Here is a 27,295-nt window from a genome sequence, read left to right as displayed (position 1 = left end):
AAACTTGATCCCTTCCTTTCAGCTTACACAAAAATTAACTCAAGATGGATTAAATACTTAAATGTAACACCTAAAACCATAAAAGCCCTAAAAGAAAACCTAGGCAATACCATTCAGGACATAGGCATGGGCAAAGACTTCATGACTGAAACACAAAAAGCAATGGCAACAGAAGCCAAAATAGACAAATGGGATCTAATTAAACTAAAGAGCTTCTGCACAGCAAAAGAAACTACCATCAGAGTAAACAGGCAACCTACAGAATGGGAGAAAAATTTTGCAATCTACCCATCTGACAAAGGGTAATATCCAGAATCTACAAAGAACTTAAACAAATTTACAAGAAAAAAGAAACAACCCCATCGAAAAGTGTGCATAGAATATGAACAGACACTTCTCAAAAGAAGACATTTGTGCAGCCAACAGACATAAAAAAATGCTCATCCTACTGGTCATCAGAGAAATGCAAATCAAAACCATGATGAGATATCATCTCATGCCAGTTAGAATGGTGATCATTAAAAAGTCAGGAAACAACAGATGCTGGAGAGGATGTGGAGAAATAGGAATGCTTTTACACTGTTGATGGGAGGGTAAATTAGCTCAACCATTGTGGAATACAGTGTGGCGATTCTTCAAGGATCTAGAACTAGAAATACCATTTGACCCAGCCATCCAATTACTGGGTATATACCCAAATGATTATAAATCATTCTACTATAAAGACACATGCACATGTATGTTTATTGCAGCACTATTCACAATAGCAAAGACTTGGAACCAATCTAATTGTCCATCAATAATAGACTGGATAAAGAAAATGTGGCACATATACACCATGGAATACTATGCAGCCATAAAAAATGATGAGTTCATGTCCTTTGCAGGGACATGGATGAAGCTGGAAACCATTATTCTCAGCAAACTGTCACAAGGACAGAAAACCAAATACTGCATGTTCTCACTCATAGGTGGGAATTGAACAATGAGAACACATGGGCACAGGGTGGGGAACATAACATACCTGGGCCTGTCGGAGGGTGGGGGGCTAGGGGAGGGATAGCATTAGGAGAAATACCTAATGTAGATGATGGGTTGATGGGTGCAGCAAATCATCATGGCACATGTATACATATGTAACAAACCTGCATGTTGTGCACATGTACCCTAGAACTTAAAGTATAATAAAAAATAGAAATTAAAAAAATAAAATTAGGAAAATAGTATCAACCAAAAAAAATTAGTTACTTCAGAGAGTTGAAATTAAAAAAAAAAAGAAGGTAAAAATGAGTTTTTGCCATTCTGCCCTCTCTCTGTCTGGAGCTTTGATCCAATGCGGTAGCAGCAGCCATTTAGTTACCAAGACAATGAAAGCTGAGAGCTAAGTATGGTGGAGCAGTAGGATGGAAAGATCCTGATTCCTTGATGACAACCTTTAGCAATTATGCTGGTTTTGGTCCACCCACTTCTGGATTTTGTGTTATGTTTAAAAAAAGCCTTTACTGGGCCGGGCGCGGTGGCTCAAGCCTGTAATCCCAGCACTTTGGGAGGCCGAGAGGGGCAGATCATGAGGTCAGGAGATCGAGACCATCCTGGCTAACCCGGTGAAACCCCATCTCTACTAAAAAATACAAAAAACTAGCCGGGCGTGGTGACGGGCGCCTGTAGTCCCAGCTACTCGGGAGGCTGAGGCAGGAGAATGGCGTAAACCCGGGAGGCGGAGCTTGCAGTGAGCCGAGATCTGGCCACTGCACTCCAGCCTGGGCGACAGAGCGAGACTCCGTCTCAAAAAAAAAAAAAAAAAAAAAAAAAAAAAGCCTTTACTTTTTGTTTTGTTTTTTGATTCAGGGTCTTCCTCTGTCACCCAGGTGGGAGTGCAGTAGTGCAATCACTGCTCACTGCAGCCTCAACTTCCTGGGCTCAAGCGATCCTCCCCGCTCAGCCTCCTGAGTAGCTGGGGCCACAGGTGCATGTCACCACACCTGGCTAAGCCTTTACTTTTTTGAACTAGTTAGTAAAGTGGCCCTCAAACTTAGCTACCCATTAAAATCACCTGTGGAGTCTTAAATTTCTCAGTTTTAAGATCTCCCTATATACCCCCAAATGAATAGGAATTTTTGGTGGTAGGACGTAAGCCTCAGTAACTAGAGGCAGGATTTCATTCTGTCTCCCAGGCCGGAGGACAGTGGCACAACCATAGCTCATTACAGCCTCGAACTCCTGGCCTCAAATGATTCTGCTGCCTCCCAAAGTGCTGGGATTACAGGTGTGAGCCACTGCACCCAGCCCTAGCCTTAGTAATTTAAAAAACTCTCCAGCAGATTCCAATACGTAGCCCAGATTAAGAACCAGTGGTTTAAAACACCTTTTTTGGTTGTTATTATTTTTTGTTACTTCCAGCTGGATACATTTGTAATTAATACATGTTTTGAAGCTATATTCAAAAAATTGAAGCATATAGGTTCTCCCGTTTCCAACCAGCTCCATCTCTACTCCCATCCCTAGCAGAATCATCATCCTCAGAATGCTATACCTCTTTCTTCAAAATCTCCTCTCTGCATCTACAAATGACATTAGTTTTCTATTACAAAAATCCTTGCAGGGACTATTCAAGTGAAACCAGAGAAGTGACATTGCTGTATAACTTAGAAAAACCAGGACAGCGCTGACTTCAAGTTTTCTATCTCCATAAGCCACCAGAATACCTGGAAAATATCAATGTTTTAGCATCCAAACTATAACTTCCAGCCTGCCTTTTGTAGTCTGAAATATCAGAATAATCATATTTCATTGATACAGTTTAATTTTCCACTTCAGATGTTTTAAACCTTGTATACAACTTTTTGTCTATGATTATTTAACTGTGAGAGACAGAGGATGTTGAAAATGATGTTTCTGGGCTTCAACATATGGAAACTCAATTTTTTTTGTAATAAAGTTCTCTTCTTTGAGTTCCTGCGTTAAGTTTCAGTTGTTTGAAGGTAGGTTCTGTTGAAGAGACATTATCTTTGAATAACAAGCATCATATTTTTTGTCCTGTATTGTTTCATTTTAAGTTGAAAATCACATTGAGATCTAAGAGCAGTTGAAATTGGCACATAATAACATTTCCAGCAGCCCTATTGCACTTGTTATCATATATAAAAATGTATATTAAAATAACCCTCTGTTGAAAACACACAGTTCCAGGGTTAGGATTCCTATGGCAATCAAAGTATTAATTTTGGGAGTTTACAATGTAACTTGCAAAAACATATGTGAATTTGTTTTACCATGGGAGGCAGAATTGCATGACAGGTTTTAGAATGAGAAGGTATGGGTTCTAATCCCAACTCTGCCACCTAATGGCTATGTGATTTGGAGCGGGTTACTAAATATCTGTGCCTCACTTTTCTCATCTGTAAAATGGGAATATTATTGTGAGAATTAAGGAGATAATACATGTAAAGCATCTAGAACTGTGTCTGGTACACATCACATATTAAGTAAATGTTATCTGTTATGATTATCTGTATTAATTTGAAATCTATGTTAATTAATTTCTCTTCCCTCTCAATCGGCATCTGTGTCTTTTTTGGTAGTTCCCTATAACAAGTTGGCTGAAGAGGAAAAATTCCAGGCCTTGTTTTAAGATGGTTCTGTCCAATATGCTGGCACTACCCAAAAGTAGGTGGTTGTACCATTGCAGTTCCACCACAGCATGGCCTTGAAAGATGGGGTGAAGGAAAATCTTCCCAGTGGACAGTATGAGTCTATATTGACTTAGGATAGTGGCTAATGGTTTGGCTGGATGGTCAAACCTTAGAAGGATCATGATTTAAAAACTGGTGGCAGGGAGAGCTGAGAAAGAGGTTTGTAGGTAGAATGTTATGAATTTGCACAGAATGGGAAGATAGTATATCCTGTGTGAATGCTCACCAAACAGCAATCTTATCAGAAGAAGATCTTAATAAGTAGGTGGATGAGATTGCCGGTTTTGTGAACATTTATTACCCTCTTTCCCTAGGTTCCCCTTTTTTGTTCTATGGAAGCCACATAAAATGGTCCATAGGGCTATTTAGGGGCTCAGCAACATGGACTTCGAATCACCACTGCTGAGTGTCCAACCTGCCAACAGCAGAGATTAACACAGCATTTATTTGGCACCATTCCCTGGGAGTACCAGTTTAGCCACCTTGTGAAAAATTGATTATAAAGGATCACTTTCTTTTTTTTTTTTTTTTTTTTTTGGAGACGGAGTCTCGCTCTGTCGCCCAGGCTGGAGTGCAGTGGCGCGATCTCAGCTCACTGCAAGCTCCGCCTCCCGGGTTCACGCCATTCTCCTGCCTCAGCCTCCCGAGTAGCTGGGACTACAGGCGCCCACAACCGCGCCCGGCTAATTTTTTGTATTTTTAGTAGAGACAGGGTTTCACGGTGGTCTCGATCTCCTGACCTTGTGATCCGCCCGCCTCGGCCTCCCAAAGTGCTGGGATTACAGGCGTGAGCCACCGCGCCCGGCCAAAGGATCACTTTCATCATGGAAGGGACAGAACTTTGTTCTCACTGGAATGAATAGACACTTACTCTGGATAAAGATTTGTTTTTCCTGCTCACAATGCTTCTTCCAAAACCACCATCCAGGGATTTACAGAATGTGTTATTCACATGGTATTTCACAGAGCATTGCTTTTGACCAGGGAACTCACAGCAAATGAAGTGTGGCAATGGGCTCATGCTCATGGAATTCACTAGTCTTGCAAAATTCCCCATTACCTCGAAGCGGCTGTCCTGATAAAGTGGTAGAATGACCTTTTGAAGGCATAGTTACAGTGCCAGCTGGGTGGAAACACCTTGTAGAGCTGGGACAGTGTCCTTCAGGATGTAGCATATGTCCTAAATTAGTGACCAACATATATTGCTGTTTTCCCATAGCCAATTTTTCTGGGTTCAGGAATCAAGGAGTGGAAATGAGAGAGTTTCTTCTTATTACATTCAGTCATCCACTATGAAATTTTATCTTCCTATCTACAACTTTAGGCTCTGCTGGTTTAGAAGTCTTGTTTTTCAGGGGAAGAATATTTCCTCCAGGGAGCACAGCAATTGTATCATTAACCTGGAAGTGAAGATGACCACCTGGCCACATTGGGCTCATCATGCCAGTGAATCAACAGGAAAAGGAGAGGGCTACTAAACTGGCTTGGGATAACTAATCCTGACTATTAAGGGGGAATTGAATTTCTCTTCAGAGAAGTTCTCTTAGAGACTGGTGTGACTCATATATCAAGGCCAAGTCTGCTGGATTAGACCTGTAGTTAGTTAAGACTCATTAATGGCAAGGCATAATGTCCTAAATCAAACCAGTTTGGAAAAATGAGGTATTTGCTTACAGAATTGTCTCTTGGAACTCAATGAAGTGGAACAAGCCCTCAGATGCTGGTACAGCTCCCCATATCCTATCTCCACTTCTATCTATTTGCACACCAATTTCATTCTTTGTTCTTATCGCAGACTGATTTCTGCCCTCAGTTCACATGGCTGAAAACATGGCTGCTAGTAATAACAGCTTTAGCTACCTGAAGACTAATTTCTTTCCTATTCCAGTGGCAAGCATTCTGGGAAAGGACTCTGATATGCCAAACTTGGTTCAAGTATCTGGGGGAGAGGTCATATTTTACCAACATGTGGCTTCCATGGAAACCTCCTGGATAGAGTTTGTTGATCAGGAGGTTGAGGATGGGCGGGGAGGTGATTGTGAGAAAGTCTGTTCCCAGAAAAAGAAGGGAGCTGGGCTGACAAACTATGGGGCTCTATTACTAAGTAGACCCATTTTTCTACCTAATAATAATTACAAATATAAATAAATAAGTGGTAACTAATATTTACAGCATTTACTCTGTGAGACCACAGAAAGATATATGATGTTTAGCACAACATAGGGTTCTGAGAATTTAATGATTGTGTCTGTGTGTGTATACACAGTGTGTGTACATGTAATAACAGTCTTTAAGGTAAGTTTAATTTTTGTCCCCATTTTATAGATGAGAAAACTAAGACTTAGAGAGAATTAAGTAACTAGTCCAAGTAAATAGCTGAGCTTGAACTTGAACCCAATGTATTTGTTTCGAAGGACTGTCCTTGTAACATGACACTTGAGTCCCTTCCCCTCGTTCTCCAGGCTCTAGGCACCTAGTCTTACCACCAGACTCCAGAGTGCTCACTGGGTCCCTGAAGCCCTCATTGGGTCCTGCCAGATGCTTTTTCTGGGCTGGAATTTGCCTCTGGGCCCCAAGTGTCTGATTCGGTTGGATAAATTAAGTCCAAACCTCTGTTTTTTTATACATAAGAATGGATTGCTATAAGGATTATGGAAGCTAGATGAGGGCAGATATTCATATTCACTGCTAATCTCCTGTACCCAAAACAGTGCCGGACACTTGACAATGATTTGTTAAATGAATGCATGAGACAAACTGAGGTTCACAAGGATTTTGCTTAAAGAGTAACTGGATATTCTTGCCTTTTGGCTATTATTAGGCTTTTGTGTGTGGGGTTAGGCAAGTGACCGGGGAAGATGTGGAGGGGATTTTGAAGAAGCTGTGTATATGGGGAGGCAGAGAGAGAAATGGGGAGAGAGAGAGAGGAAACTGTCACAGGGAAATTAGAGAGAACAGAAAGGGAAAGAAGGGAGAAGACAATGGAAGCGTTAAATTAAGTATTTTTTTCAAATTTATCTATTTATGTATTTAATTGACAAATAAAATTGTATGTATTTATTGTGTACAACATGATTTTTGAAATTTGTATAAGTTGTGGAGTGGCTAAATGGAGCTAATTAACATATGCATTACCTCATGTACTTTTTTTTTTGTGGTGGGAACACTCGAAATCTCCTCTCGGCAATATTCAAGAATGCAAGACATTGTTATTAACTATAGACACCGTGTTGTACAATAGATCTCTTGAAGATTAATATTTCCCTGTGGTCTGCAATATAAATGTCCCTTCTATGTCCCCGTGGAGTTAGTGGTAGAATCTGCATTATTCACTATTGCTTTAAAGGTATCTTTGTGAAGTGCTGGCCTTAAGGCAGGTCCAGAGTAATGCCATGGGGCTGAGCATACGTGGGGTATAATTAAATGAGATAAGGTAAGTTAAATCTCCACCCAGCACCTGGCCCACGGAAGCTAATCAGTAAATATTTCCTTGGGAGCCCATGACCTTGGCTGACCTCCTGTGTGTCCCTTCCCACAGCACAGGGTTCTTTGCATGCCAAGAAGACTCAGAATGTCTGCCTCCCTGCTAAGCCGATTTTGCAAGGAATCTTCTTGATGGCATCACCAAGCTCTGAGATATGGAGACTTTGTGCCACTTCACTCTATGCACAGTTCCTTCATGCTGTGTGAGGTAGGAGCACACACACTCACCAAAGAAAACACCCTTTAGCCTTGTTGGGAGACTCCTGGGTTAGGCGCTGATGTAATTTGTTTTCACAAAAACTGTAACCGCCTTCTGAGTTAAGCATTTGCTCAGCTGGTCTTTGCCAGACGACAGATGCTTTGTGTCGTTGCCTGTTGACCATGGCCATAGTCACACATTGTACCTCAAAGGCTGAAACATCCCAGGGTAAAATGATTATGAGGAAGGCAAGCTGCTCCAGAGATCTAGAGGGATCACGTTGGGTACTCAGCCAGGCTGGCCCCAGGGATTCTGCTCCAGGTGTAAGAGAATTGGTTAAACAAAGGAAATGACAATCAGTTCAGGCCCTTACTGTGATTGGGCACAAATGTTCTCAGAGCTGCCATAGATAGTTTAATCAGGATGTCCTTTTCACTTGAATGAGAGGAATGCAAGTTCAATGTTTACTTGTTTGTCCCTTCTATCAGACTGTGAGGCCCGAGGGGGGCAGGCGCCTCTACCTGACTCAACAGCATGTGCCTGCTGCATAGCACAAAGCCAAGCACAAAGCCGGGCACGAAGGACGCACTTGGCAAAAGTTTGTGAGATGGAAGAATGAACACGGTGTCCTCCTCGGAGTCCCCTCTTTTCAGGCTCTGTTTTATACCCTTTCTCTGGCGCGGGTCCCTGCTGACTGCAGGTGTCTCCTAAGAGCTTATGTCCCTATGTTTCCTTCTCATCCTGGAAACGGAAGTTTATTTTGAAGCCTGCTCTATTGTTCATCCGGCTTGTAATCCCAAACTGAATGAGACTGATTTGTTGTATGCTTGGCTGGTCTTCACAAAGCGTGTTTTTGTGATACGTAACATTTCCTTTTAGATCAAGTGTGGCCTGGTATAGTTGCAAGGGCCAGAGCGTCCAGGGCAGCTGGTGTTCTGAATTTCAGCCTTCCCATTTTCTATTGTTTTATTTTTAAAAATTATTATTATTATATTTTATAGAGACGGGGTTTCCCTATGTTACCCAGGCTGATCTCTAACTCCTGGGCTCAAGTGATTCTCCCTCCTGGGCCTCCCAAAGGCGTGAGCCACCATTTCCAGCCCCATTTTCTAATTGTGTAATTCAGTAAATTGGATTTCACAGAACCTCAGCTTCCTTTGTCCATAAGGTGGCTATAACAAGGTGAACTTGGCTGAGATTAGACCCAAATATTTTTGGATCACTTGAGAAGTAGAGACTGAAAAAGAACTGTCATCTGTAATCCGTACACATTTTTGTGTCTCTAAAAAGAGGAAATGTCTCAGAAAATGCTTCTTATAAGCTGTACGCAAATACAGAGAAAAAAGTCTTACCTTGGAATGGGGAAGGTCCGCTACTATGATTCCAAGAACTAAAATGTTTGGCAAAATTGTGTAAAATGTCAACATATTAGGCAGAATTGATCTCTTCAAAAGGTTTTATTTGGAGCATTTTATCTTTCCTTCTCTCTTTCTTTCTCTCTTTCTTTGTCTCTCCTTCCCTTCCCTGCCTTCCCTCCTTTTCTTTTCTTTTCTTTTTAGACAGGGTCCAGCTCAGTCACCCAGGCTGGAGTGCAGTGACACAATCATGGCTCACTGCAGCCTTGACCTCCTGGGCTCAAGCAGTCCTCCCATCTCAGTCTCCCGAGTAGCTAGGTGTATAGTTATGTGCCACCACACCTGGCTAATTTTTTTTATTTTTATTTGTTTGTAGAGATGGAGTCTCACAATGTTGGTCTCAAACTCCTGTGCTCAAATGATCCTCCCACCTTGGCCTCCCAAAGTGCTGGGATTATAGATGAAAGCCACCATGCCCAGCCTAAAATTTCCTGTGTATTTACACTGCCATTTGTTGCTTTATTATTGCTTGCTCTTGAACATTTCTAACGGATAAGCCATTTTTCTTTTTCTTTTTTTTGAGACAGAGTCTTGTTCTGTTGCCCTGGCTGGGGTGAAATGGCATGATCTCTGCTTACTGCAGCCTCAGTCTCCTGGGCTCAAGCGATCCTCTCACCTAAGCTTCCTGAGTAGCTGGGACTATAGGAGCACCATGCCCAGCTAATTTTTGTATTTTTTGTAGAGATGAGGTTTTGCCCTGTTGCCCAGGCTGGTCTTGAACCCCTGGGCTCAAGCAATTGGCCCACTTTGGCCTCCCAAAGTGCTGGGATTAAAGGTGTGAGCCACCATGCCAGGCCGAATAAGCCATTTTCCAACTAGACAATCATAGAAACTCAAGAGCTGAGAGACTGAAGATGGCTAGGCAACTGTATAACCATGATCATGCTAGAGGACAGAATGAGGAAAATAACTTAATTGGGCTTTATGGGACTCAGCATTGACTGGGCTGTTATTATCATACACAGTGTTCCATGGTTAGAATGTTTGTTCTGTTATTGTTTAGAAGTTGGAGTTTTCCACGAAATAGACACGTTAATTCTCAGACCTCCTGGAACATGATCAATCCTAAGGCAGGAAATAAAGACTAAGGACATGGGGCTTAGGTTGAAGTGTGGGGGAGATAACTGCCTCCTTGAACTGAACCTCAAAGATTTGTAGAATGAAGTATCTTCCCACTGCGGGGAGGCAGGCTGGCCCTTCCTCCATGGCAGCAGTAGAGAGCAATGTAGAAGTCAAACCCAGAGACTGGGGAATCTGGGCAAAGGTACTGAGTTTCAAATTTCTCTCTGTTGCAATTCTCTTTTCTCTCCAAGCCTTTGGTAATGTCTTGTTAAAAGTTTCAGCCTAGGCTGCTTTATCACAACAGGGAAATGGTGGAGGAGTCTGTACAGCCCACATTGGGGCACAACAGTGGGGTTAGGAAAGTTGTACCCTGAAGGAAGCAGGTGTTCAGACATAGGAGTCCCCCATGTGGGGCCAGGCAGCTGGCAGAGATGAAAAGTACAGAGGAAATGAGTGGACCATGTAAGTGTTCCCCAGCAGAACTGGATAAAATCCTGATTTCACTGGGAGCCCGAGGTGGGTGGATCACAAGATTAAGAGATCAAGACCATCCTGGCCAACATGGTGAAACCCCGTCTCTACTAAAAATACAAAAATTAGCCGGGCATGGTGGCATGTGCCTGTAGTCCCAGCTACTTGGGAGGCTGAGGCAGGAGAATCACTTGAACCCGGGAGGCAGAGGTTGCAGTGAGCCGAGATTGTGCCACTGCACTCCAGCCTGGAGACAGAGCAAGACTCCATCTCAAGAAAAAAAAAAAAAAAAAGAAAAGAAAAGAGAAACAGTCCTGATTTCATTAAGTCAAGTAGGATGAGGCTCAAGCTACAATAATGGTGCATTACATAGAAGGATGAGTTTACAAACTGGTGAAGTCTGACATACTTGAGTTCTATTAGACACTAATATCTACTTCATTCAGCTATAAAGGACATACTATTATAGTCAGATCTCACTAAATGTAGCTACGATCATTTCCAGTATAAATTGAATTGATCAATCTTTGAGATGCCTTCATGTTCAGAAGTTCTGTGAGTTTATGGGGCACTGGAAATACCACTGGAGTCAGCTCGGCCTGAGTGTCCATTAGGTCCCCCAACCACATCCTCCTCGTTCACTGTCTTCTTTCCCCTCAACTGGCATGGAATGTGGGGCAATACAGGAATGTTTCAGAACATGTAGCCAGAGCAATGTTGTAATTTATTAGCAGTCACTCTTAAGTGGAGAGGATCTTGTTCTTCAGATAGTCATTCACATTCTTGGAAATTATCGCTCTGAGGTCTCCTTGGTTGCAGGAGGGGAAACTCCCATGAATCTTGTGACATGCTGATGAATTGCTTGAGAATTTCCTAAAAGCAGAGGAGACATGTCAGGAGGAACACAAACAAAACCTCAATTTCAAAATAGCAAAACAACATAAATCTTTCTTGAAATTTTCACATGAGCAGAGCATGCCATGCTACATGTCAAGGCCAAAGAGCCATGAGGCAGATTGTGTTCCCCAAAAATGGCCACAGCAGCATCTCTCCTCCCACATGTTCTTCCTATGATGACATGTTGGCACTTGTACACCCCTCCTTGTGAGACATGGAGTCTATATTCCATCTGCTTGAATCTGTGCAGGCTTGTGAATTTGGGGGAAATGATGCTATGCAATTACTGAGCCTTGGTCATAAAAAGCTATGGTTTCTGCCTGGTTCTTGTGAGATACTTGCTCTTGGAACCTGTAGTAGATATCTATTGCTATGTAACAAATAACCCCAAAACCTAGCAGTTTAAGACAATACACATTTATTATCCATCCCACAGTGTTTCTGAGTTAGGAATTCAACCACAATTTAACTGTGTCTTCTGCTTCAGAATCTTTCACGAGGCTATAATCAAGATTTTGGTCAGGGCTGGGGTCTCATCTGAAGGTCTGAATGGAGAAGAATCTACTTCCAAAGTCACTTATGTGGTTTATTTGTGGTTTTTGGCAGGATTCACTTCTTTAGGGATTGTTGGACTGAAGACCATTAGTTTTGTATAGCTATTGGCCAGGGTAACACTCAATTCCTTACCATGTGAGCTTCTTCAGTGTGGCAGTTTCCTTCATCAAAGCCAGAGAGAGAGATTATTTTGTGACCTAATGATAGCAGAAATATTCCTTCAATGTTGCCATGTTCTATGGGTTAGAAGCAAGTTAATTAAGGGGATGAGATTACACAAGGCTGTGAATACCAGCAGGTGGAAATCACTGGGGACCATTTTAGAGGCTTCTTACCATAGAACTTAACTAGCACACTATGAGAAAGTCCAGATGAGGAGGTCATATGAAGACTTTCTGACCTCAAACACCAAGACACATGAGTGAAAGAGCCTTCAGATAATTCCAGCTCCCAGCTATTCAGTAACCCTCAGCCTTGAGACTTTCCAGCTGAGGCTCTAAATGTTGTAGAGCAAATACAAGCTGTCCTTGTCATGTCCTTCCCAAACTCCTGACCCATATAATCCTTGAGAATAATAAACTGTTGTTGTTTTACACCATTAGGTAGCAACTGGAACAAGCCACATATCTTGAAGTTTCATTGTTCAGCTTGTCACCTGATTTGACCACATGAAATGACCATTGCGTTTTTGCCTGTGCCAATTTTTGCAACTGGATTGATATCATAGTTCAGCTCAAAGTTTGCAAGCTGAAAATACCTTAAGAGTCCACATAGATCTGAAAAATCTCATAACTTTCTGGCTACTGTAGGTACCTTTTTGTCTTATCTAATAAAAGCAGCACCCCATTTTGGGTGTCTTGCCTGTAGCAGCAGTTTGTAAAATACTTTCAAAGGGCACGAGACAAATCAAGTTTTCCCAGGCTCAGTTCTGGGATTCAACTGAGTTTTATGGTCAAGGGCATACTCCTAAATCAAATAGGATGTTCTAAACATTCTCATTAGTCCATTTTGAATAGGACTATCATAGTGCTTGGTCTGGCATGAACTATCCATCAGAATAACTCTACATACTTTTTGTTTACACTTGTGTATTAAGTAATTTTTTGAATTACCTTAATTAACATCTGGCACTAGAATTCTTGATGGGAAGGAAGTGTTTTTGTTTGAAAAAAAGAGTTTAATAATGAAGCAATAGAGGGATAATTTCTCCTTCCCCCACTAGAGCCTCTCTGCATGAGATAAGGAAAGGAATTTATGTCTGACTTTGGAGAGATTGGGTGGAGAAGAAAGAACAGAGGAAAGAGGAAAGAGAAGGAACACAGAAGAAGCAGAGGAGCGTGCAAGGGTGGGTGCAGTGAGTTGAGGGTGGGTATAGTGTTGAAGCCAATAGAGAAAACCATCTTAAGTGGGTGGCTGACCAGGACTGCAGAGAGCAAGAATGTGCAATGAGGAATGAGACTTTTAGGTTGTCCAGGGTACAGTGAATGAGAGGACTCCCTTTCGGTGAAACCCCTCCCAACATTTTCAGCAAAGTCTTTTAAATTCATATATGGTATATTAAGATTTTTTTCTGTTAAAGAGCTAAATTTGTGCTTTGATTGATGTAGTACAGAGAGCAGAGACTACTCAAAGAACATTATCCCTGAGAGACTAGGACAGGAGAATGTATGTGTCCTGGGTATTTACAGAAATTTTGGAGAAAGCTGTAGACTTCCAAAGGCCATGGGGATGTGTATTTTAAGCCAATTGTTACCTAAGACTTATGAAGCAGAGAGGTCTCAACTGACATGTGGGCTACTTGAGCATCTCTGTGTCAGGTCCAGCCAGGTTTCTCGCCCCCATATCCTTCCTCAATTTTCTACCCTGTCTCTTCTCACCTATGAGCCCAGCCCTGCTCCAGGTTCCTGGTACATTCTTGAGATGTAAGAAGCATCTTAAGATGACTAGATCCAGCCTGATGGTCTAGGGCTCCACATAAAATCAGTCTTGCTGCTCAGGACTTTCCTGATTCATGCCCCTCTTTTGAAAAGTAGAACTTATTTTATTCTCAAATCCTGGGGTCTTCTCTCCTCCACCCTGTGGGTCTCAGGCCTTGTAATTGGGCTTCTGCTTTGGAATATTTTCCTAAATTTCTAGGCATAAACTAGGAGGAGAGCAGTTTACCCTAGAATGGGGCTAAGTCTGCCTATGGAGGGGACTAGATTGTGAAAACCTTGAGCTCTAGGCCTAATATGATACAAACTTGCTATTTGACTTTCACAAAGTCACATTTACTCTATAGCCCTTGGGGTCCTCACATTTAGAACATTGTGATTATTATTAATAACTTAGCATGCTTAGACACAAGTTATATAGGGTTCTCAGCACCATGGACTAGTCCCACAAGTCAGCTGGTCATGGACTAGTCCCATGAGTCAACTAGTCTGCTGCTTGAGAACAGCAGCTAAAACTGGAAGGAGTTTGTTCACTTCAAACACACAGACTCAACCAGTGGAGCAAGGTCAGCCCCGACATGAAAGGATGCTGGCCAGGGAAGTCAGGGACTCAGAATCACAACCAGAACCCAAGCCAAGAGGACCTGGGTTCAGGACAAGTCTCAGTTTTCGTGGTAGGGGGGCACTGAAAAGACAGACTGAGGGAAACTGAGGCTGAAAGTCAAGTATATAGACTGAATCAATACAGCTGCTAGGTTGTGGCTAGGAGACCCTGGGGTTACTTCTAGCTTACCAGTTCTGGGGACAGAAGTATCAAGATGATGTCAGGGCAACTGGATCAGCTGGTGCAGTTGAGGTTGCTTAGGCTCTCCCTTTCCTGCTCAGGCCTGCCCTACCATGGTACCAAGCCTGTCTATGGAATGGGCTAGATTGCTAATGCCAGATCTGTCCAGGCAAGAGATTCCAGGGTTCCATGAACAATCTCAGATATGTTAGAAGGGGTGCAGGAACCCTGGCGAGGACAAGCTCCAATACCTTTCATAGTCCTCAGAGAGGATAGGCCAGGGCACATCTGGATTGGGTCTCTTTACATTCTGTGTATTAGATTCACTTCTGGGATTCACTGCAGTGTGGCAGAGAGAAATCATAGTGCCTGATACATAGTAGGCTCCTAATAAAGATTGGTTAAATGAATGATGAAAATTGAATAAAATAAATAGAAAAGGCTGATGGCTGGAGAAAAGATAGATTAGCAGTGATCCTGGGCTAACGGGATCAGGGAAACGGGCTGTTTTCCTCATGTGATCCTTACCACCACCAAGTGAGCTTCAACCTTTCCCCTATAATAAGAAAAATAATTCTCAAAAAATATTTTCAGATTATAGATTGCCAGAACCAGAGAGATGTTCCTACTCTTGACCCAATAATCCTACTCTTGGGATTTTATCATAAGAAAATAATTCAGCAACAACAAAAAGCCAAGTGCGTAAAGGTATTTATGACAGCATCATCTGAGGCAGCAGAAGAATGGAAACAGCTCACGTGTCCACCGATAAGGGACAGGCTGACTAATTTTTGTTATGGATATTCTGTAACCATAAAAATGATCACTGTGAAGATTAGGTACTAAATACAGAAAACACAGAATAAATAATTTGGTCAAAAGAAGTATACCAAATGCTATATATGTTATTAGTGCAAATGTGTTGCATGTTTCTTCTTTGTCTCAAGCAACTAATTTTTTCCAAGTTCCTATCACTGTAGTTAAATCCCAAAAATAATACAAAAGTTACTTCAAAATATCTTTTTTTTTTTTTTGATAAAGTCTCACTCTATCACCCATGCTGAAGTGCAGTTGCATGATCATGGCTCACTACAGCCTCCACCTCCTGGGCTCAAGCGATCCTCTCACCTCAGCCTCCCAAGTAGCTGGGACTACAGGTATGCAACACCATGCCTGGCTAATGTAAAATTGTTTTGTAGAGATGGGATCTCACTATGTTGCCTAGGCTGGTCTCGAACTCCTAGGCTCAAGCAATCCTACTGCCTTGGCCTCCCCAAATGCTGAGATTACAGGTGTAAGCCATAGCGCCCAGCTTACTTCAAAATATCTAATGTTCCCCACCCTGCTCCAATCTAAAAAATCATAGATAGTATTGGGATTCTGGGAAGATGGCAGGAGCAGAGCAGCATGGTTTATGAATCTTCTTGAATCACCACATTAAAAAACAGAGCAATTAGCTAACAAAACTGAAGACCTGGGGACAACTTTTATAATAAAGCTAGGTGACAAAATGCAGTCACCAACAACCACAGACATATTATTGGCATCTGAGGGGGAGAAAGCAGTGGGAAGCAATAGGACATCCAACGGACCTGAGAAATTATGAGAAAACATCAGACACGATGAAAAGCACAGAGAGTCAATTTGAGAGCAGCAGCTAAAACTGGAAAGAAGTTTGTCCACTTCAATAATGGAGGAGAACAAAGGGCTAAGGTAAGGCCTGAAGAGACTGGGGAACTGTTTGAACATGAACTCTTGAAACTGAGTAGCCTGTGGTATGCCATTTAAAGACAGGCCCCCATCTAAGGAAACTTCTAGGAGGGGAATCAAAATTGAATAAGATAAGTAAAGAAGAAACTAAAGAAAGAAGGTTTAGATAAAAGTGGAGAAGGGCTGGGTGCGGTGGCTCACATCTGTAATCCCAGCATTTTGGGAGGCGAAGGTAGGTGGATCACAAGGTCAGGAGATGGAGACCATCCTGGCTAACACAGTGAAACCCCATCTCTACTAAAAAGAAAAAAAAATTAGCTAGGCATGGTGGCACACGCCTGTAGTCCCAGCTGCTCGGGAGGCTGAGGCAGGAGAATCACTTGAACCCGGGAGGTGGAGGTTGCAGTGAACTGAGACCGTGCCACTGCACTCCAGCCTGGGCGACAGAGCAAGACTCTTGTCTCAAAAAAAAAAAAGTGGAGAAGAAGAAAAGAACTAGGAAATCTCAAAAGAAAACTTTTAAAAATAAACGTTTTAATTTTAGAATGCAGACTGCTATTTCTTGACATTACATGAAAACAACAGAAGAGGGAGCTCTGTGAGATTTTGAAGGCTATCTGAACAAAACTTAAAAAAATGAAACTCAAGCCTGGGTGTAGTGACTCACTCCTGTAATCCCAGCACTTTGGGAGGCCAATGTGGGCAGATTGCTTGAGCCCAGGAGTTTGAGACCAGCCTGGGTAACATAAGGAGACCCTGTCTCTACAGGACACACACACACACACACACACACACACACACACACACACTTAGCTGAGGAGTGTGCCTGTAGTCTTGAGGAGCAAACCTTTGGTACATAATCTTCATAGTGATCATTTTTATGGTTACAGAATATTCCATACCAAAATTTACTCAGCCTGTCCCTTGGTGGACACATGAGCTGTTTCCATTTTTCTGCTGCCTGAGATGATGCTGTCATAAATACCTTTATGTGCTTGGCCTTTTGTTGTTGCTGAATTATTTTCTTATGATAAAATCCCAAAAGGAGTGTGTCTGTAGTCCCAGCTACTTGGGAGGCTGAGGTGGGAGGATCACTTGAGCCTAGGAGGTAAAGGCTGTGAGCTAAAATCAAGCTACTCCACTCCAGCCTGGGCTACAGTGAGACTCTGTCTCAAAACATAAAAATAAAAAATGAAACTCATAGCAACATAACCCACAGAAAAGTATCAAGGTCAAAAATGTTATGAAGAGGCCGGGCATGGTGGCTCACATCTGTAATCCCAGCACTGTGGGAAGCGGAGGTGGGCTTCTCTGAGGTCAGGAGTTTTCGACCAGCCTGGCCAACATGGTGAAACACTATCTCTACTAGAAATACAAAAATTAGCCAGGTATAATGGTACGTGCCTGTAATCCCAGCTACTTGGAAGGCTGATGCAGGAGAATCGCTTGAACCTGGGAGGCAGATGTTGCACTGAGCTAAGACTGCACCACTGGACTCCAGCCTGGGAGATAGAGCAAGACTCCATCTCAAAAAAAAAAAAAAAAAAAAAAGAAAAATTATATGAGGAAAAGGAATAAGCAATATTATACCTACAGATAACAAAAGCATGTATGTCAGAGAGACATACTCAAAAAGGAGATCAAAATACAACATTCTATTTCAAACAAAAGATTTGAGAGCAAAGTAAATTAGAATCAGAAAACTTGGAAATGAGATGATAGAACAAAAGATTTGAAACCACGGGAAAAAACTGTTTTAGAACTGAAGACTAAATTAGAAGACAATGGAAGGGGAAGACAAAACAAATAATGCCTTAAGATAAATAGAAGGAAAAAAGGAGAAATTGAACAAAATAACCTTTTAATTTGGGAATAATTTTAGATTTACAGAAAAGTTGCAAAAATATTTCAGATAATTTTTGTATGACCTGCACCTAGCTTACCTTATTGTAAACATGGCTATGGTGTATTTGTCAAACTAAGAAATTAACATTGTACAATGTTATAAACTAAACTACAGACTCTGTATTTCACCATCTTTTTCTCTAATGTCCCTTTTCTGTTTGAGGATATAAAGTTACTTACATTAGAGGACAACAATTTACAGCCATGTAACAACACAATGTTTACAATGCTCAGCATCCAAAAAATTACTAGTTATGAGAAGAAGCAAGAAAGTGTGACCCACAAGCAGGGGAAGAATCAGTAAACAGAAACAGATGTAGATATTAAATAACTAATGGAACTAGCAGAAAATAACTTTAAAACACTTATTATAGGCCGGGCGCGGTGGCTCAAGCATGTAATCCCAGCACTTTGGGAGGCGGAGACGGGCGGATCACGAGGTCAGGAGATCGAGACCATCCTGGCTAACACGGTGAAACACCGTCTCTACTAAAAATACAAGAAAAATTAGCCGGGCGAGGTGACGGGCGCCTGTAGTCCCAGCTACTCGGGAGGCTGAGGCAGGAGAATGGGGTGAACCCGGGGGGGCGGAGCTTGCAGTGAGCCGAGATCGCGTCGCTGCACTCCAGCCTGGGGCACAGAGCAAGACTCCATCTCAAAAACAAAACAAAACAAAACAAAACAAAAAAAAAAAAAACCCGTTATTATAAATATGCTTAAGTATGTAAAGAGTAACATGAACCTAATAAGGAAGGAAACGATAGATATCAAAAAGAATGAAATGGAAATTCCAGAGCTGACAAATAGAATACATAAAATGAAAAATTCACTGATGGGCCTAATAATGCATTGGACACTGCAGAAAAGATCAGTGAACTTGAAAACAGAGCAATAGACTATCCCAACTAAAATGCAGAGCACGGGAAAAGACTGAAAAAGATGTTCAGAGCCTCTGCAACTTACTGGACAACAACAAGAAGTATAACAGATGTATAACTGGAGTCCTAAAGGCAAGGGGCAGATGGAATAATGGCAGAAAAAGTTCTCATATTTGACAAAAACTATAAATCCACAGACCTAAGAAGTTCAATAAACCCCAAGCAAGATAAGTACAAAGTAAGTCAAACCAAAGTAAAACATAATCAAATTGCTGAAAGCCAATGACAAAGAGAAAAATCTGAAACTCAGCCAGAGAAAAAGAGATACTTATAGGGGCATATAGATAAGAATGAATGCAAAAATAAGCCCTTGTTTCTAACAACACCTTCAAAGTACATATTAAAACAAAAAAATATGCCAACCTAGAGTTCTCTACCCAGGAAAAATATCCTTTAAAAATGAAGGTAAAATAAAGACTTTTTTTGACAGATAGAAGCTGAGAATTTGTGACTATCACCTGGATACAAAAATGTTAAAGGGAATCTTTTTTTTTTTTTTTTTTCAGATATACTCTTGCTTATTTTTGTAAAAACATTTTGTAGAGACAGTCTCTCTATGTTGCCCAGTCTGGTCCTGAACTCCTGGCCTTCAACAATCCTCCCACCTTGGCACTCCCCAAAGCTCTGGGATTACAGGCATGAGCCATCACACCTGGCCATGAAATTCTTGAGACTATAGAAATATGGTACTACATAGGAACTTGGAGCTACATAAAGGAAAGCAGAGTGGAGGAAATGATAAATATATTTATGCAATTTTTTTAGTTTAAACCTTTCATTAAAAGATAATTCACTATTTAAAGATAACAACTTTTCCTGATGCTTATAACATTATGACCACAACAGCACAAAAGATGGAAGGGTAAATAGAAGCATGTTGTTGTAAGATCTTATACATGAAGTGGTGTAATATTGTCTGAATGTGGGCTGTGGTAGGGTAAATATGCGTATGCAAAACAAGAAGCAACAGAACAAAACATGTCCAAATAAGTGCAGCTAAAAAACCTCAAATAGGAAGTAAAATGGAATACTGAAAAAGCAATCAAATAATTCAAAAGAAGTCAGGAAAAAGAAAAAAAAGGAACAAGAAAGAACAACAACAAAAAAGAAAAAATGGAGGCTGGGCACCAGCGGCTCACACCTGTAATCCCAGCACTATGGGAGGCTGAGGCGGGTGGATCACCTGAGGTCAGGAGTTCGAGACCAGCCTGGCCAACATGGTGAAACCCCATCTCAAAAAAAAAAAAAAAAAAAGAAAGAAAGAAAGAAAAAAGGCCAGATGTGGTGGCTCACACCTGTAGTCCCAGCACTTTGGAAGGCTGAGGTGGGCAGATCATGAGGTCAGGAGTTCAAGACCAGCCTGACCAATATGGCAAAACCCATCTTTACTAAAAATACAAAAAAAAATTAGCCAGTCATGGTGGCGTGTGCCTGTAGTCCCAGCTACTCAGGAGGCAGAGTCAGGAGAATCACTTGAACCTTGGAGGCAGAGGTTGCAGTGAGCGAAGATCACACCACTGCACTCCAGCCTGGGTGACAGAGTGAGACTCCATCTGAAAAAAGTAAAATAAAATAAGGGAAAAAAAGTAAAAAAAAAAAAAAAAAAAAAAAAAAAAAGTAAAAGAGAAAAAAAGAAAAAATGGGACACGTAGTAAACAAACAGCAAGATGATAAACTTAATCTAACCATATACATAATTGCATTAAGCATAAATGGTCCAGACAGTCCAGTAAAAACAGAGATTAGCTTTGTGCTATCTATGGAAACCCACTTTAAATACAGAGACACAGTTTAAAATTAAAAGGATAGTAGCTGGGCATGGTGACTCACACCTGTAATCCTAGCACTTTGGGAGGCTGAAGTGAGAAGGTCACTTGAGCCCAGGAGTTTGAGACCAGCCTGGGCAACGTGGCAAAACCCTGTATCTACAAAAATTAGCCGGACATAGTGGCACGCACCTGTAGTCCCAGCGAATGAGGAGGCTGAGGTGGGAGGATCACCAGAGCCCAGGAGGTTGAGGCTGCAGTAAGCAATGATCACACCACTGCACTCCAGCCTGGGTGACAGAATGAGACCCTGTCTCATTTATTTATAATAATAAAAAAACAAGGATAGAAAAAGATAGACATCACAAACACTTATCAAAAAAGTGCAGTGGCTATATTAATATTAAACAAAGTAGACTTCAGGACAAGAAATATTACCAAGGATAATGAGGGACATTTTCTAATGATGAAAATATCAATTAATCAGAAGATTTTAAGTATATATATATACCCAATAACAGAGCTTCAAAATATATGAATTGCAATTAGACAAAACTAAAGAAAAAAAAATGAATAAAAACTAACAAAAATGAAAGGAGAAATGGAAATAATTCACATTTATGATTGGAGATATGAGCACTGCATTCTTAGTAATTGGTAAAAGAGACAGATAATCAGTAAGAATAAAGAAGGAGGCCGGGTGCGGTGGCTCACGCCTGTAATCCCAGTACTTTGGGAGGCCGAGGCAGGCGGATCACGAGGTCAGGAGATTGAGACCATCCTGGCTAACACGGTGAAACCCCATCTCTACTAAAAATACAAAACATTAGCCGGGCGTGGTGGTGGGCGCCTGTAGTCCCAGCTACTTGGGAGGCTGAGGCAGGAGAATGGCGTGAACCCGGGAGGTGAAGCTTGCAGTGAGCCGAGATTGCACCACTGCACTCCAGCCTGGGCAACTGAGCGAGACTCCGTCTCCAAAAAAAAAAAAAGAATAAAGAAGGCTAGAACATTATCTACCCACTGATCTAATTGGTAGGTAGAATGTTAACAACCAGTGATGACAGAACACACATTCTTTTCAAGTGCATGTGGAACATTGAACAAGATAAAACACATTCTGGGCCATAAAACAAGTCTCAATAAAATGAAAAGAACTGAAATTAAGCTGAGTAGGTTCTCTGTTTAAAAATAAAATTAAATTAGAAATCAACAACAAAAACATAACTGGAAAATTCACAAATATTTGGAAATTAAATGACATTCTTCTAAATAACTCATAGGTCAAAGAAGGGAAATTATATTTTGGAGTGAATGAAAATGAAAACACAACAAATTAGAATTGGTGGTATGGGCCAAGCACGGTGGCTCTCGCCTATAATCCCAGCACTTTGGGAGGCTGAGGTGGGTGGATCACTTGAGGCCAGGAGCTCCAGACCAGACTAGCCAACATAGTAAACCACATCTCTGCTAAAAATACAAAAATTAGCTGGGTGTGGTGGCCCATGCCTGTAATCCCAGCTACTAGGGAGGCTGAGGCATGAGAATTGTTTGAACCCGGGAGGCGGAGGTTGCAGTGAGCCAAGATCATGCCACTGGACTCCAGCCTGGATGACAGAGCGAGACTCTGTCTAAAACAAAACAAAACAAAACAACAACCGCCCTCACCCACCACACACAGAATTGGTGGTATGAAGCTGAAGCAGTACTTTCAGATAAATCTGAGCATTAAATGTTTGTATTAGAGAAAAAAAGGTCTAAAAAAAAAATCAATGATCTAATCTTCCACCTTAAAACAAAAACTAGAAAAAGAGCAATTGAACACAAAATAAGTCGATGTAGAAACAATTAAGAATGTAAGGAAATGGGTGAAAATCAATGAAATAGAATATAGAAAAATAATAGAGAAAGTAAATAAAACCAAAAGCTGTTCTTTGGAAAAAAAAAAAAAAGTCAATAATAAATCTCTTACCAGGCTAACAGAGAGAAAGAGAGAGAGAGAGAGAAGAGAAGAGAGAAATTACCAGCATTAAGAATGAAAGAATGAAAGAGGGGACGTGATTATAGATTCTATAGATATTTAAAAAACAAAGGAATATTATGAACAACTTTATGTTTAACGGGTAAATTCTATTATACATTAGAATGGAATAACACCAATTCTATACAAACTCACTTAAAAAATAGAGGAGAAACACCACCCAACTTGTTTTAGGAGATTAGCATTATCTTGATACCACAAACAAAACTGAAGACCAACATCTCTCATGAATAGAGGTAGCAGATTAAAACCAATGGTAATACTTTGGCAAATTAAAACCAATAATATTTGAAAAAGAAAATATATCATGACCTAGTGGGGTTTATTCCAGGAATGGAAGGCAGACTTAACATTTGAAACAGAAAATCATCAACATCTAAAGATCAGTTAACTACTTACATATATTTCACCTAGTTTTTATATAGTTCTATTTTGTACATTTAAGATTTTAAATAATCTGAAATTAATTTGGGTGTATGGGGCTAGGGTAGGAATATAATTTTTTGCCAAAGTGGTGTTTTTTACAATATCATTTGGTGAGGGAACAACTTGATATTTCTCCATTAATTTCTCATTTTTCCTTTGTCTTTTAAGTTACTAATTTACATGTTGTGTCAGTACTTCTGCCAGTATTATAGTTGCATAGTGTTTAATAATAGTAGTTTTAAAATATATTTTCTGTCTGGCAAAGCAAAGGATGTCCCATACTTTTGTGAACGTTTTCCCCCATTCTTTCTTAAAATTAAATATATTTAATAACAGGTAATATATATACTTAGTTTTAAACTCAAATTATAGAATACGGTATACATATTGAATAAACGTTACTAGTTTCTTGTATATCCATCCACAGATATTTTATACATAAACTAGTAAATATGATTTTTCCTGTATTTCAAATGTATATATACAAATGCTAGCAAACTGTGCATGGTCTTATGTATGTTGCTTTTTCACTTAACTTTGTATCTTAGAGCTCATTCCATTTTAATATATAAAAATCTTCCTCATTCTTTTTTACAACCGCATAGTATACCAATGAATGAATACCACAATTTATTGAACAATTTTCTGTTGATGGTTATTTAGGTCATTTCCATTTTCTTATGTCATGACAATAAATAAAAAATAATTTTGTACATATACTTTTTAACATAGATACAGGAATATCTGTCAGATTAATTCCTAAAGAGGAACTGCTAGTCTAAAAAGCAAGTGCATTTATAATTTTTAAATATTGCCAAATTGCTCTCCATAGAGGCTGTACCAATATATAATACTGTGAAACAATAAGAAATACATATATGTTTTTATTGGTCTCTGATCCTGGTTCCTGACACAGAGCTCCTAAAACCCTTGTAATTTCTGAAGTAAAAGGGTACCAGGAGCATCTTTGTTCTAATAAAATGACTCTTAGTGGGCTCTTAGGTGGGGGCTGTTCTTGAGGAAGACCAAGCCATGATTAGAAGCTTCGAACTTTCAGCCCCACCCCACCCCATCCTCAGGGAAGGGGAGAGGGGCTGGAGATTGAGTTAATAATGAATCATGCCTACGTGATGAAGCCTCCATAAAAGTCCCTGAAGTACAGGGTTTGGAGAACTTCTGGGTGGGTGAACACATCCGTGTGAGGGGAGGGTGGTTCACCCCAACTCCACAGGGACAGAAGCTCCTATGCCTGTCCTGCTTTTGGACCTTGCCCTATGTACCTCTTCCTCTGGCTGTCCGTCTGTATCCTTATCAGATCCTTTATTATATAATAAACTGGTAAACGTAAGTGTTTCCATGAGTTCTGAGTCATCGTAGCAAATTATCAAACCTGGGGAGGGGGTTGTGACAACCCTCAATTTGGTAACCTGGGGACCTACTTGGTGTCTGAAGTTGGGGGCAGTCCTATGGCACTGAGCCCTTAACCTGTGGGGTCTGCAGTAACTCAGGAAAGTTGGTGTCAGAATTGAGTTAAATTGTAGGATACCCAGTTGGTGCCTACAGAGAATTGGAGAATTGGTTGGTATGGGAAAAGCTCATACATATTTAGTGGCCAGAAACATTATGAGAGTATAGAGAAGAAACGTTTTTGTCCCCCTATACAAAATACCATCAGCAACGTTTGAGGGTGCCTGTTTACCCAAACCCTTATCAACATTGTTTTCAAACTTTTTGACCATTAACATTCTACGTGGTAAACAACTTACATTGCCTATTGTTTTATTCACATTACTTTTATTAGTGATTTTTAAGTTCTTGTTTACTATTATTTTATTTCCGGAAGTTGCCTTGGAATTTTAAAATACAGCTTTTATAACCAAGGTATAGCACTGATAAGTAATGATAATTTTGTCTTCTTGCCACATCTGGTTTTTGTTTTAGTCCTTCCTTTATTGCATTGACCTTAACTGCTAGAACAATATTAAATAATAATAATAACATTGATGATTCTTTTTTGGTTACTGATTTTAATGGAACAATCTGTAGTATTTCAATTTTAAGTAAGATATTGCCACCACTCATTATGTTAAGGGATGTTTCTGCTCTTCCTAGAAATTTAAAAGTTAAAAATAAAACCCCCCAGAAATGGATGTGGAACTTCATCAAGTGCTTTTCAGAATATAGGTTTGGGTGATTTATTTTCTTAAGGATGAACTGTATAATTTTAATACATTTCCTAATGTCAAACCATCCTTAACGTTGTTAAACCCTCCTTGACTATCATGGATGATTTTTTGATGAGATTTAATTCAATTTGCTAATTTTTTTCCAGATGTTTTTCTGTCCCCATTCAAAAGTGAGACTGGTCTGTTTTTTCTTTATGTGTGTGTATGTGCTGTTCTTGACAGGTTTTGCTATCAGGGTTATGATAACCTCGTAAAATGAACTGGGCAGCTTTTCTTCTTTGCTTTTTTGCCCAAATTCTTCTCTGCTCTCCTGGCCTGGGGAGAACAAGGCTGGCCTGTGTTCAGACCTGCTCCAGGACCTCTGGTGACCTCCAGCTTGTTCCCAGCTCTCTTCTTGACCTTGGTGGTGTTGTCTCTGGCATCTCTCTGTTTCTCCTCTGGTCTGGCTTCCCAATGTGATCCCCTAGCATCTATGGCTCAACCTGAACTGGCCTCTGTGTGAACTCAAGGGAGGGGATTTCCTTGGCAGATGGAGGTTCTCCATGTGCCCCCCATCCCCCTACTTCCTCCAAGAGCTCTCCCAGCTGTGATCTTTAGCTCCTCCTTGGGCTTCTGCCTCTAGCTCTCTGCTGCCCTCTAGCCACAACATCTGTCCTTGTCGTGACTTCCCGCAGGCAGAAGCATTGAGAATGGGACTCTGTTCAACAGATCCAGTGTTCATAGATGTCTCGAAGCCCTTGGAAGGTCTCCAAAGTGACTGGTTTGAAGGGGGTGCTGCAATGAGGCAATGGGTTGTTTTGGCTGCCTCTGAAGAAAAGGGGTGCCAGAATAGACCCAAAGCCTGGACTCTGCCCTCAGTGGGGAACATGAATTACATTTCTGCCAAAGGACAACTCTGAGAAGGCTTGGTGCAGCCGGGCAGGACAGCTCTGCAAAGTCCGGAGTGGGGAATGGATCACATTCAGTCTGGACCTTTGCCCAGTGTCCTTCTTTCCTGTCCTTCCCTGCTAACTGAGACAACGTATATGTCCAGCCTTTCTGTTCAGCTGTCAACTGTGAATGACACCAGATAGGGACGCTTGAGCTGTGCATGGAATTGTCTGGCTTTAGGCTGACACCTTCCTTGCCATCCCCCTGATGCCATCTAAGACCAAGGCCATGGAGAGGCACTTTTGTAAGTATGCTGTTCATCACTATTTAATATCACCTAGTGGTTCTAGAATCAGGCAGATTTGGGTTTGAATTCTGGGCATGCCACTTACTAGCTCTGTGATTTCAGGCAAGTAACTCAGCATCTCTGAGCCAAGTTTTATCATCTTTAAAACAGAAAAATAATAGATATACTTGTTAAGCTGTTGTGAGATAATAATGCATATAAAGCACTTGGCCTAATGCTCAACCTAGTAAATATTCTATAGATGTTAGTTGATATGGTTTGGCTCTGTCCCCACCCAAATCTCATCTTGAATTGTAGTTCCCATAATGCCCATGTGTTGTGGGAGGAACCTGGTGGGAGGTACTTGAATCACAGGGACAGGTTTTTTCTGTGCCGTTCTCATGATAGTGAATAAGTCTCACGAGATCTGATGGTTTTATAAAGAGTGGTTCCCCTGCACACGCTCTCTTGCCTGCCGCCATGTAAGACGTGCCTTTGCTCCTCCTTCACCTTTTGCCGTGATTGTGAGGCCTTCCCTGCCATGTGGAACTGTGAGTCCATTAAATCTCTTTTTCTTTATAAATTACCCAGTCTCCGGTACTTCTTCATAGCAGTATGAAAATGGACTAATACATTAGTTAAGATTATTCTTTATCCTGATTGTTCTGTGTCTCTCTT

The 27,295-nt window shown here is 41.0% G+C and overlaps 1 protein-coding gene across 1 annotated transcript in view; it reads right to left on the bottom strand.

Annotated features, from left to right (window-relative positions):
• SBF2 (SET binding factor 2) overlaps positions 1-26,012 on the bottom strand; it is a 589,674-nt gene extending 563,662 nt beyond the window's left edge. The window contains exon 1 of the mRNA XM_050757377.1: positions 26,009-26,012. The gene's annotated coding sequence lies outside the window, so the exon portion shown is untranslated. The remainder of the gene's footprint in view (positions 1-26,008) is intronic.
• Positions 26,013-27,295: the final 1,283 nt, after the last annotated feature.

The sequence above is a fragment of the Macaca thibetana genome, chromosome 14 (assembly GCF_024542745.1).
Source record: "Macaca thibetana thibetana isolate TM-01 chromosome 14, ASM2454274v1, whole genome shotgun sequence".
Lineage (NCBI taxonomy): Eukaryota > Metazoa > Chordata > Mammalia > Primates > Cercopithecidae > Macaca > Macaca thibetana.
The sequence above is the reverse complement of the archived record's forward strand: the minus strand, read 5'-3'. Positions and strand labels throughout refer to the sequence as shown.